Genomic DNA, 14,371 nt, shown 5'->3' with positions numbered 1-14,371 from the left:
AATTATCTTCTTTTTATTAAATTGCTCAAAAAGCAGTCATGACTGTCCTAGATTAATTCACTCGTTGAAATTATGTGCTTATTTAGGGAAAAAAGGAACATGTTTTAGTTCACAGATTATTCATGAATGATTCATTACAATTCATTTTGATATTCTGACAAATATTTTATTCTGTCTTGTGCGTCTTATCTCTTAACGTGATGCTCAATAATACAGACGTGCTTTGGGTTTGGGTTTTTTACCTTTTTCATCTCCCTGTGACACGAGACCTCGGGTTTCTTTGAGATGTATCACTTTTCTATAACTCTCAAGTCCAAGCTTCTTAAAGGATCATGTAGCCTGTGAGGGCTCTAGGTGTATGTACAAAGCTGGGATGTTTGGATATCATTGCACAAGGACACACCGGAGATCAGGGAGCAGAATCCAGATCTTTCTGAGTGATAAATACAGGGCAACAGCTATGTTTGTAATGAGAAGTAAATTGCTAAATATGTAGGGAGGTACATAGAGTAATTTAAATCACTCTGTTAGAAGTGAATAGTATCAAAGTCAAACTAAAAATCAGTGTAAATTAGGCACCTGGAGGGTAGAAGTCTCAGTCAGTTCACAGTTGCAAGCCTGCTTGTGAAAACATGAAGTGTTCACTATTTCCACCTTCCTTTCATGTCCCTACCATTATGCAAAGAACAATTCGACAGAGTCATAAACCAGGGAAAGACACAAAAACCCCTGCCCGTTCTTGGCTTTGTCCTAAAGTCCTCATTTGTAATAAAATTCTCATTTCGGAGTGGGCCAACATCCCTGCTGGTCATACCAGACTACTGCAGATGCCTGCAGCTTGTCACTGTTTTCTGCCAACTTGAGGACCAACTTCCATCCCCAAGTCACTGGCAGAGCATCTGTGGGGTATCTCTGAAACATCAGGAGATGGTGACATGAGCATGAAGACATGGAATCAGCCCCCCACAAAGCATCTGGAGAGAAGGCACTGCAGGGAGACAAATGTTTTCGTAAATTACTACGAACAAAAGTGAATGGAATTAATTGCAGGTTTGATACTGTTTTAAGCACTGTCGAATAAAGCATCCTTTTACACAGCTACTATTGAATTAACTTCCTAAAGTTACTGCAAATGCCTTTTGGCCAGAGGATTCTTGAAGGGCAGAAATATATTTATGGAGTGGAAACCCAATTTGAGGAGGAACTTCCACAGACATAAATGCCTCAAACCAGTTTGGCAGTACGTGATAACTCTATTTGTAATTAAAGGTTAAAGTATACTTAAACCAGTTTGGCAGTTAAAAACAATTTTAATTGAAAATATACATTTGTAATTGCAAATGGAAAGATTTCCTGTAATAGCAGTAACAGACCCATTTTCTAATAAGATGAACAATACAGTTGATGACTGAAGCATCTGTATATAGTTACATACAGCATTTCTGTACTGCAGGCTGCCAATTTATTTCAGCAGTGAAAAGCTTGATTTATTGTTTGTAGCATTACCATCTGTTGTAGTTATTACAGAAATTATATATAAACCAGTTAGTAAACACTTTGCCCCATTGTCTGTTGTTTTGATAATCACCCATAATAACATCTAGCATCAATATGGTCTTTAAACCCGATTTGGGAGTTAATGGAATAAGAGGAGGCAGTCAGTATATGCACCAGGGTAATGTCATTAGGAATGTTTGTGAAGAACAAATTAAATCAGTTGTAAATTGTGCTCTCAAGTCAGCCAGAAAACCAGTCTTGTTCAGGAGAAGGGATTTATATTTTAACCTCGTGCAGAAAATGTACTTAAGCAGATTAAAATAAAATAGGGACTTCGTCGATGGATGTAAATGGTAATTGCTGGAGCTCTAATGGCTTCCTGTTGGCTATGTCATGCAGTGGGCACAGCTATTTTAAAGTTAACCAGTGCTTGAGGTCATACTTTTACAGATTCAGTCATTAAACAGGACTAGACATGTCACTAAATGGCTGATTATTCAAATGATCAGCCTGCTCAAAAGTTACCTATGTCATATTCCGGACAGAGGAATACAGGAAAAAAAAATTTAAGGTAGAGTTGAAATAAAATAAAGATGAAATTAATTCAAGTATAAGTCAATAGAAGCGTCTGTGTGGGGTCTCATTTGTTTTGGATGCAGGCTCTGCTTTATATCAGATTGTAGTGGTTGCTTAAATTATTTGCATCGGGTTTTTCTTGTGTACAGTTTTATGTATCAGAAAGTGTAGTCTCTCAAGTATTATCTGTCTGAGAAGCTGTACAGGTTGTAGGCATATGAGAAATAGATTTATTATACACTGGTGCAATTTATTATGTGCCTGTGACCATTTCACTTGCCCACCTACATGTCAGCAGTGTAATGTTGTTTTAGCACCATTTTAGTGATATACTGAAAAGTCGAATACCGAGTTTTCTGGAGACTCTGGCCTCATGAACCTTTTCTTCCAAAACAAAATATCACTTCTCATAGATAATTTTCTCCTTGTTCCATCTGCACCAAGGATGATCAATAAGGTCTTGTTTAAAAGTGAAATATTAAAGGCATACTCTGAGTTCCAGTCATGAATTAGTAAAAATGGAAAATGTCAAGCTAAAAGTAGTGGTTTTCATAGGTTGATACGTAAGAAATAACCACTAATATTTAGAACACAAGCAATATCTTTGTGTGGTTGTTATCAGTAAATATATTTCTCTATGAGGGCATATGAGCTTTAGACCTTGCCAAGGAGAACTAAAGAGAATAGAGTTTGTATCCAAGGCTTGAGGGCGTCCAAGACAAACCCTGGCAATGCCACCTCACTACTGTGCCACAAACCCAACGACGATGCCTCTACCAAGTGAAATGAGAAGGAAAAAAGCTCTCATGGAGGAAGGTTCTCCAAGCTTTATGAGCAAAACCAAGATATTCTTTCTGCCCAGAGCAGAACTGACACGTACTGCTGGAGGGAGAAAAGAGCGAGTGGCTGAGAAAATCCTGACATACAATAACAGGCTGAGCTTCTGAGCAAGGGGCAGAAGGACTCAGAAAACATAAATGTGGGCTTCCCCTACAGGGCTTCCAAAACTTAAAAAGACACAAAATAAATGGGGAAAACTTTTGTGTTTGACAGTCTGAGGAGAAGCTATGGGGATCTAGCAATGGAAGAAAATAAAGGAAAACTGTTGTGCAGACGGGAATTAGAAAGCAAAATGAGGGGGAGGGAAAGCACATGTGTTTGGAATATTTTCTGTATTAAACAACTTGAGGGCAGAGAGTATTTTTCATAAACTAATACAATTATTTTAATTAAAAAATCCTTAAAATATTAATGGAAGGCGTCTGAAGGCAGAGTTAATTATAGCTGTGCCACTCACACAGCTGTAGTTAAGGCTCTGTCAGGATTTCCATTACCAGTGCTGGGTTTTTGAGAGGTAATAAGTCAGCCCAAATTTCCTAATGGGTAAAACTTTATGTTGCAGTTCTCAGCAAAGGGGTGATTTTTTTTCCTCTTTGGTTTCATTTGTTGCCTATATTTCAGACTTGATTTGGTTCTTCACAAGCTATGGAAAGACACCAGTTTTGAATGTTTGGATTAGATGGCTAAATGGATGTAGAGGGCTTATCTGGGTATGGGAGCCAGAATCTGGTCTCATCTCAAACAACCTTGCCAAGCACTGGGCCTGCATTGAGAAATAAAGAGCACAGAAGGATTGTGTAGGGGACTGTAGACCCTGGCACAAATCTTAACGCATCGCAGCAGAACACCATACCTGTTATCACTTGCATTAACTTTTTTATTGATCTATTCTTGGGAATTTAAAATTAAAGACTTTACCAAATAGCATCTCTCACACAAAGGGAGATATTGGTATTTACATTGGTGTTTATAAACATATATATTTATAACTGTTGGTATTTAGCAGTAAATTTTATGCACAAGACATCCTCCACATTAATTTATCTTTATATAACTTTCATCTTGCAGATGAAGAAGCTTTACTATTTTCCCACTACAAAATTATAGAACACAAATTCCAGTCGCTCCTGAAAGCAAAACCTGCTTATAAATATCAGAGTTCTGTCCTTTGCCTAAACTCAGCCATTAAACCACTTTCATTCTGGTGAGAGATCTGGCTTGCATATACCATATTAGTGTGAAAATTACCCTAAATATGAATGCAACATCATTGCTTGCAGGCTAATGGCTAATATTGTATGCACTGGAAAAAGCAAAATCATTGCCTGCATGTTTACTATGTCATTTGCGTTAGTTCTGCTGGCTGATTTTCACAGCGTATTACAGCTGCTGGGGGAAAGGGGGAACGAGAGAAAATGCACATAGTTTCATTGCGAGCATCATTCTATATCCACACAATACTGTTACCTTGCACTTTGTAAAGATATCTGCCAGCAGGTAGAAACACATTCCTTTCTCATTACTATATAGGATTATTTGGTAACCATTTAATGTAATATTGCAATATGTTAGTAGCAGAACACTTTTTTCACCTGCTGGGTAGTTGTTCAACTCAACCTACCGAAAGAAATGGGCTACCATGAGAACACAAAGACACAGCCCTGAATAGGCTATCAGTGATTTTTTCCTAAACAATATCTATGCTAGAATTATGCAGTCACAGGAGTTATTACAAAGTAAAGCACAGACACTCCACAAGTTTGAAATGTGAATGTTGTAATAAGGAAAAATTACATTTGTTTCGTTTTCTGTCCTTGTTACTTTCTTCCTTGTGATAATAGATTCAGATTTTCTGGCCATTATCTGGTCTTATTAAAGGAAAGTGGTATCAAATTTAATACTTCATATATGAAGTAAGAGAGCACCTGCTCATAAAATGTATTTTCCATGCACCTCGCAAAATACAGGGGAATTAACAAAATGGCTCTACTATATTAGAACAAGGGCACAACTGTTACTATCTGTATAAGATTGATTTTGGTGAAGATTATAGGAATGGTATTTGTCTGACAATGCCGAGCACTCAAAATTAATCCTTTTTGTGGTTTTTATTCAAAATTGCTCATTTTTAATGCGACATTGCAAGAACTATTTTTCTCAATTATACCTTTTTTTAATATAGGGTTTAGAAAGTACATTTATGTCAGAATTTTTTTCATATATAATGTCCTGGATTGCATTAGACATGATGTAAAAGCCTAGACCTTTAATGTGTGAAAAGATATAGCTTTTACTGGATAAAACACATGCTAACCTGGAAAATGGGACATGTATCATCAAATCAAAATCCACGTTATGCATGAGACTCCTCAGTTCGGAACAAGACCATCAGCTGGAGCAAAGTGGATCTGTCCCAGATATCAGGAACATTTTAACCAAACCTTTTCTCTTGCAAGGTGCCTGCAACCCTGTGTTAATGAGATTTTTATAAAAAAACATGCTTCCTGACCAGCCTTTTCAGACAAAAATCATAGTATCATGGACTGGTTTGTGTTGGAAGAGACCTTAAAGTCATCCCATTCCAACTCCTGCCACAGGCAGGGACCCCTTCCACTGGAGCAGCTTGCTCCAAGCCCCTGTGTCCAACCTGGCCTTGAGCACTGCCAGGGATGGGGCAGCCACAGCTTCTCTGGGCACCCTGTGCCAGCGCCTCAGCACCCTCACAGGGAAGAGCTTCTGCCTAAGAGCTCATCTCAGTCTCCCCTCTATCAGTTTAAAGCCGTTCTACCTTGTCCTTTCACTACATGCCCTTGTGAAAATTCCCTCTCTATAAGCTCCAAGAGCCTTCTCTTCAAACGTTGCTCAAATGCTGTTGAATGTTTGCTCCTTATCATGCTGAAACATCACGGCAACCCAACACCTGCATCTCTTGCTTCTCAGGTGACATCAGGTCCATTCAGCCTTGTTTTCCTTCAGGGGATGAGTAAACCCTTCATGTATTGCCTGCCCAACACGCTCATGGCAGGGAAGACTGGAAGCCAATTATATCACTTCAAATCCTCTGGAAGATCCTTCTCGCTTAGAGGAATCACTGATGGACCTGTTAAAAACTTTTCTTGTACCAATAGAGAGATGAAAGGGTCAAAGCTGGAGATCATTCCCTGACTGATGATTGCTGCAGCAGCAGCATAAGAAGCAGGGAAAGAGGGAAAAGCAAGTCAGAAGAGGAAGTGACGAAGCATGTGCAACATGCGATTTTGAAAAGATGCTATAAGACCAGGCTTCTGACAGTGTTTCTGCATCTGACTCATAAAGTTAAAAGGTTTTGCAAGGTGGCAAGGTCTGTTCTCTCCAAAAAAACCTATTGTAGAGTATATGGCATCACTGCGTTGCCCTATCCTTCCGCTATATTTGGTCCACATAATAGTTCTCCCAACTCGAATGAGAAGCACTGTTTATGTACATCCATAGCACACTGCTGTTTGGCAATGTCAGGCTCTGGGGTTCAGGGCAACAAAGTGCAATGCATATTGTATTTTACTGGTGATTGAAATAGAGAAAAATGTTTTCTTTTGAATTAGCTGGTCCTGGCAGGTTGCAGGCAGCCAAGCTTGAAGGAAAAGATAAAGTGAACACTCCTTGGACCACATCACTCTTTTAAATATAGCACACCATTAAGTCCAGCTTGGTTTTACATTCGTGCAACATGACTCTTGTTTCAGTTATTTACTTCTGTTTCCCCATAAACGTGGGAATTCATAATCCACGGGTGCCGCCTATCCATTGTACTGTACTGAAACAGCATGTGCTGAACTCTTGAACTGTAAAATGTATTGATTATTGTTTCCTTTAGTAATTTTTATTTACTCACAGGAAGATTGCTCTTTATTACTCTTCTCAGCATTTCCTTTATATATATATATTGTTTCTACCGCAAGGCCTAGATTCAGGTCCACAATTAAGCACTTTCCTGCAAAGAGAACAAAAATCCTGTCTGAGCTGCAGTTACTCTAAAAACCTCAACCTGCAAATGCTTTCAAGAGTAAATACATGCAAGATGCTTGCCATTCACATGTGCAAGTGATTGTAGGTCTCAGTCCAACAGGAAATAACAGCAGAAGAGAATGGGAAATCCCAAGGGTAAGTTACTTGTCAATTTTGCTATAACAGCAGTGCCAGTGACTCTATAAGGGAGCTGTGGAATTGCCTTAAATAAATGGAAGAATTGCAGGATGTTGCTGCAAAGGAATGGGAGAAATTTGTAAACCGTTGACTGCTTTAATCTCATTTGTTATTGCCCCATTGTGCTGTGAGAGTGAGAGCCACGGACAAATTGGCAAAGCAGAAACTTGGTTTTGAGCTGGTTTGCCATGATAAGCAGGATATGCTGGCACTTGAAAGGATACCAGTGTGCTCCAATTTCAGATGCTGCTTCTAGTTTTGGAGTGGAGTAAATCTATCCCTGTTCTGTTTGCTGAAATGCCAATTAGTGATAGGAACCATGGTAATTGTGCGGAGGATCTAGCCAAGGCTGACCTTGCCTTGTGTTCCTCAAGCCAACAAATACATCAACAGAAGAGTCTATTAGTTAGACTTTCTGTTATTTCTGTCTCAGGAATGAACCTGTAGACATGAAACATGGGTGATACATGCCTATTTCATTAAGAAAGCTTTAACAATGAGTTCATATTAAAGGATTGTTTAATTTTTACAAACATGGGGAAACATTTAAAACAAAAAATAACCAGACATTTTTGGCTGTGTTGCAAATGTGTAGTTCACATTGATGTTGACGCAGAGTTTAACAATACCTACAACACCAGCAAAGCCTGTCCTTTGACCTGGTGATGTAACTGATCCTCAAGAACATAAAGCAAAAGCAAGCAAAACCCTCAGATAGATTGTGCAGTTCGCCTGGATGTGTTCCATGAGTAAATATTTTGGGATGTTTGCTTTGGCTCAAAAACAGCCATGAAAGAAAAAAAATGTCCAAATTCACTGTTGGTATTAAATAAGTGTGATTCCCTTGGGATGATTGTAACACATCATTCTTTTTTCCCCCAGGAATTTAGGTACTGCCCTTATATCAGTAAAGGTTTCTTTACAGAGAGCTCTATAGGAATTATAGATATCCCCCTATCAGGTCAAAAATGTTATCTTTTACAGACTTATGCACCGTCAGGTATAAATAATTGTATAAGAAAAGGATCAGAGAATCAGAGAATTCAGGTATATCAAAACCATGAACTCATGACACTTAGACCCCAGAAAAACAGGAAAACAAACAGGAGACGAAGGATATGACATCTTCTCCAAAACAAAGCCTTGGTCTCCATTCATGCTTACTTATAAAAACATATCACACTGAATATCATGGTTCCTTAAATTAAGATTCCAGCTTAATTTAGTTCGTTAGCACTAACTAAGTTCACATGGATAGCATGGATGCTGACTTGGATCACAGAAGGAATTGAATAAACTGGACACTGAGCCAAATTCACTTGTAACCAGGCCACAGCTTGAAAAAAAAGGCATACAGTCCTAAAAATGCAAACATATGCTGTATTTTATAGGATCAATCACAGTTATTACCTTTAATTAATGATCCTGTTCCATCTCTGACCAATGTTTATAAATCTGGCAGACTTGAGAGTGGTGGCGATGAACTGACATATGTGAAGAAACCCTAGCTTCTGGCCAGGTTTGTGCCTGGGATAAATGGTGCTTGTCTGCCTGCCAAAAGCCATTAACTCACACTCACTCACATATACACAACCAGCCACAAATGTAGTCTCAACACTCAGGAAAAAACAGATTTAGAAATTGTCTGTCTGGAGAAATAATCCCAAGCAGCTCTTGCAGAACAGCTAATTCTCCAGGGCTCTCTCCTCCCACTCTATGGATGCCCTCGCTCCAATAGCTCCTCAAGCTCACTTGGGAAGTGTATGATGCTAAGCTGCACAAAGACACTTCAAGTGCAGTGTTAAAATATCTAAACTGGGAGTTACTGAGGAATCATTACCATGCTTGAAACTGAAACCCCACCCTTGTTCCATGCTCACTCCCTTGTATACACCAGCTCTTCTTATTAAAAAAACATAGCTCCAAGCTAGGGAAAAAAAAGGACACATTATTCCAGAACAAGGAGCTCAATTTATTTTATATGGACTTTTGACAGATATTAAGAGCAATGTTTTCAAACCCATTAGTTTATTTCCCTTCCATTTCTCAAAGAAAATAGGTAGTCCAAGAAAAACCAAAGATGGGCTCCTGCGCTTACCTCAAGTTGATCCAGAAGCCATATGGCTGTGCCCGTTCACAGCTTCCTCTGGTACCTGAGCCCAGCCAGCAGTTCAGGTAGACTTAGATAAAACATGCCTTGTGCCTGAAGTCAGGATTTCAGCATCTGTATGCTGGTTCAACATACAGACCTCCTTTTGCGCTTGCTACAGTCAAAGAAACCCATATCAAATGGCTGCAGAGTAGTGTGTGATCTACAGACACAAGATGAAAATGGCAGCCCTGTTATTAATGTCTTTTCTTTCATGACTGTTTTTTAGACCCACTTTTGTGGTTATTCTAGTACCTCCACAGAAACTGGTTATCAGATTTCCTAGTTTATGGGGATTTAATAGATCACAAACTCCAACAATTTCCAGTTTATTCCAGTTAGACCTAATTTTATGTCCATCTTATTTTCCTTGTTATAGTTGATGCTATAAAGGGGGTTTGTCATCCTTTACATTTTTAGCAGTGAAGGAACCCTTTCCAATGATCTCTGAGGTTATTCTCTGGGTGCCCATTTTGCAATGAGCCTTCTTTCCTGCCAGCTGATATTCCCAGTCCCAATCTCTAAACAAGGAGGTGCAGCAGCACTCGTTTGTGCTCTGCATTTTATTTCCAACATTTAGGATTTCACAGGAGCCTAAACCAACCTGACACACTCATAGCAGCAAGAGAGAGGATAAGGACCAGGAAAACCTGTAATGTTTCCACGGCCAGATTTATGGAAAGAAAATAGCACATGACCTTTATGATGCTGTCATTATGAGCCACTTTTCAGGACAGCTTCAAGAGAATATCTGAACAGTTCTTTGCTTTTCTGCCTGAAAATGAAACACGACCAAATTTCTAGTCTTCAAAGTAGACAAGTAAAGTAAATTCACTTTATCCAAAGGCCATCGGGCAGGACATAAGCACAGTGCCTTCAGCTAAATGAGTTCTCCAAGTAAAATGAATACTCCTAGTACCAATGAATCACACCACCAGATTTGCCATTTGGCATTTAGCATTTAGATATAAGGTTTTAGCTGCTCTCTGATTAAGCAGAGATTTTTCCCTATAGAAAGCAACCTTGAAATAACTGAGAGAAAATTGCTATAAGCCAGAAAAGAACAAATAAAGGACTAAAGGGAAGGTGAAATACCATTTTGGCATAAACATTAGCACCCAACACAGCATTTGGCTATTCTGACAATGGGGGCACTTTGGGAAAGGTTGGTTCAAATGATTATGGACAAGTTCCTAATGACATGAAAGGTGGTAACTTTTACTGCAACTCTTCCATGTAGATCCCAAGGAGGGTCACTCTTACATCATCTGATTCCATTCAGGCTACAGGACTATGCATGCCAGTTAAATCTGCTCTCTGTCAGTAACGTGTGGAAGAATTGAATATATCCATATATACTGAGAATGGCTTCCAAACCTGAATTTTATTATAGCACATCCACTGATAAAATCTTGCAATGGCCACTTACTGCGTTTTCATATGTATGACTTTGAGTAAACCACGTGTTCTTAAAACACTAATCCCCAAAAATAGTTCCCAAACAACCTCAAAAAGACCCTCAGTCGGTTTGGAAGAAAGACACAGAAGTGAGTTGACTGAGGAAGGCTGGGACCAGGAGCAGAACTGCCCTGGTAACATTTGCTTTCCTTCTCTTACCCATGCAGGTATAAACCACTCTGCTGCTGAATTCCTGCTTGTTTGCACAGCTCTAAGGCTGATACCTACAAAAATATAATGCTTATAGAGTTCACGGTGTAGGCCTTCTCCAGGTTGAATTGAATCTGATTTCCTACATATTGCCACTGACTATAATGTCGCATGAATATGTCTGTACATTTACCAAAGGCATGAAAGCAAATCAGATGGACTGTTTGATTTAAACATAAAGAAATACATTAATTGTTACCAACACCTTTTCAGTGAGAAGGAATAGATTACTTATACTTATTTATTTTCACTAATATATCCACTCAAGGAAGAGACCGGTCTATGAGAAACAGCTGCAGTGGAAAGATTAAAGAGTATCTAATGTTTTGAAGCTAGTTTTAGCTGAAGCTTTCTGCACTTCTCATCTCCAAGACCTAAATGCAGACCTATACTTTAACTCAAGAGCTGCAGAAATACTGTAACAGCCTTGTTCCCCAGATAGCTGTCTAACGTCTCCTTTTCTAGCTCCTTCATGGACCAGACAAACTCTGAGGGCTCCAGGCTACCTTCAAAGGCAGGTGTTGACCTCCCAGTGGTGTTTTCCACAGCCAAACTCACTGGAGGTCATGGAGTCTTCTGAGCTGAGGATGAAGTCATTTTAAGGTCTAAAGATTGACAGAAATTGAACAAAGGATCCAGTTCTGCAATGATGCATGTTATTGAAAATAATATAAACAAAAATCTTCCTGAGGCTGTGTTTTAATAGTGATAATGGTTAGACTGTTGACTTAAGCAGTGGGAAGTCAAAGGGCAGCCTGAGTATGTACATAAAACATGTATAATACCTCAGATTGACCCAGACTGGTCATTGCCCCGTGTAGACCACTTCTAGGGTTATTTTCTTGAGTTGACCAAGCAGGCACCAGCCTGACACATTTGGGGATCCTCTAAACTCTGCTTCCAGCAAGTCTGCACAGTAAGTTTCAAAGCAAGTTTGATTCTGCAGCATTCCTTTGTTTTGGTGCTTTTGGAGATCTCCTCAGTTAAAGGTTTGCCTTGTCTGCTTCCCAAGTAACTGAAATGTCGCTGATGGCCACCTTTTTCTGTCTCACTCCTCCTCCTTCACGACATTTTTCAAAGCTCTGTGCAGATATTGACTGATTGACTAATGGAAAAATGAACAGAGGCATTCAGGTAACCACTTAAACTATGCACTAAACTTCAACCATGTGCTTAAAACCTTCCTCAATAGCAGGCTTTTCAGAAGTCAATAGAGAGGAAAAATAGCCCTAAGGTTTCAAGTTGCCCATATGCAATTAACGGCATCTCTTCATGTGTTTATTCCAGGAGTGTATTTTAAGGATGTATTTTTGTTTGCTTTTTTCACAGTTCAAAATATGTACTGCAAAACATAGACACAGCCTAAAGGCTTTAGATTGTGCTGGCTTTAGCTTGTACCCAAGAAGCTGACAATATGACACACGGGGACTGCTCCCTGTGGCAAGCAAGGAAGAACAGCCAACAGCTAGACATCTTTCACCACCACCTTGCTCAGCCCCTTTGGCCTGGGAAACCAAGGACCTAATCCACAGCAGCCATCACCAGCTAAAGGGGAGGACTGGATTAGATTCTAACCATAGATACGCTGTATAGAAACAAGGACCATGACTGGGACCTCTCCTGTCCCACTAACAGTGCTCATGGAGTTATGCTGAGGCTATCTGCAGAATTAATAGCTTTTAGATTTGGCTTCACCAAGGCTTTAAAGGAAACACTTCTGCAGCTATGCAAAGACAAAGTGTTCTACAGCTATTATCTGCCTTAAGGACAATATTCATATTTTTAATTGAAAATCATGGCCGAGCTATGTAAGATGCCTTGAGGAGCTTGTGAGAAAATGCACTATAAATTGTGCCATACTGACAAGCTTCTGGAAATTGACTGGCTACTGCTATTTGAAAGCCTGGCAAAGCATGGCCAGTGACAGCTCCCTGGCTTTATGCATAGGTGAGTGGTATCCAAAAGAGACCGTGTCTTTTAGGAGAGGAGTCAAATCATCCTGCTTATTTCAACTAACCATAGGAAGGTCAAGGCCTCATAACTTGGAGTTTGGCATTACAGGGCTCTTGCTTGGCTCCCTGTTCCAGGACAGGATCCCAGATGTCCCATGGGCACCTACAAGTCTCAGTCAGAAAAGTCTTGTCATAGATAGCGTTGGCCTGGCTATAGCAGATACCTACCCAGTCCCTCAGGCCATTCCTGCATGAAGGAATCAGTGAACTAGGCTGTTTTTTCATCCTCAGACCTCATGGAAAGGCTCCAGAGATGTGTCAGTAACCAGGTGGGATAAAATAACAGCAGCCTTGCTTCTCCCATGCCTTTCTCTTCATTTTAGTTTCCTTTTGTCTCTCCTGTAATACCTAAGGAGAGAGCATTCAGATCAGTGGGGTACTGTGTATTCCAGCACCAATACTAGTGTGTGTTCTCTGTAAAAGCCCCGCAGCTGCTGAGCGTCAGCCGCCTGACCCTCCCGGCATATCTACTGCTGAACACACCATACATATACCCCAGCTGATTGATACCCTGTGACAGAGCAGGGCAGGAAAGCTGGATGTGGGGGGGCTCACAGATGGATAGCTTTGTTACTTTAGTTTGCTCAGTGACAGTTTTCAGAGGCCATACCCCACCAAATGTCTCTTTCTGCAATAGTTGGAAGAGTCAAAAGTGAAAACCTTCTCAATTTTTACAACCTTGCCTCTGTGGCAGGCTAAGTCATTTCAGAGACTTCCTGGGCAATTTGTCTGGGATCAGGCTATTCCCCAAGCATCCAGAAAAATCAACTTTCCTTCATTGTTGTTCAGCAGGTTCACAAACAGCATGAGAAAAGCCACCTGGAAAACAACTAATGTTAAGCAAAGAAGCTGCAAAAAAGATAATTCGAAGTGGAAAACCATAGAAAGGAAAACATGTGCAATACTCTCAGCTACAATTATTCCCTCATCTCAATATTTTTATTTCAGTCTTCAAAGCTCTGACACCTTCATTTTCATTTCACAGCACCAACATTTTATTTGTGCTTCTTTTTAGTCACTGACCAATATGTTAAAGCATCTCTATATATTATAACTTGTCTATAGGCAATATGGTTGTCAAGAGGGAAAAAACAATACCTTGGTCAAATAAAGAAGGAAGCTAGATGATGTAACTTCTGATAAACTTGGTTTGATTCTAATAGTCTCTACAAGTAATGAGTCTTTATACGACTTCAGTTTTGGAACAAGTCTTTAAACTTGAATTTGTCATTAAAGCACTGAATCTGAAGTGCTTACTTGGATTAAACTTGGGTGAGTTTTGGTCAATACCTGAAGGGTTACCAGCCACATTTCACATCTGTCCCTCCCAGAAGTCACAGCTGGATTCTGTGTCACCAGTTTTACAATTTCTAGGCAGAACAATGCTGTCTTAAAGCAAAAAAAGGAAGTGTTATGCAAAGCTTCCCATGGCTTTACCAGCAAACCC

Source organism: Lathamus discolor, chromosome 3, assembly GCF_037157495.1.
Source record: "Lathamus discolor isolate bLatDis1 chromosome 3, bLatDis1.hap1, whole genome shotgun sequence".
Classification (NCBI taxonomy): Eukaryota; Metazoa; Chordata; class Aves; order Psittaciformes; family Psittacidae; genus Lathamus; species Lathamus discolor.
This window is presented reverse-complemented; position numbering follows the sequence as displayed.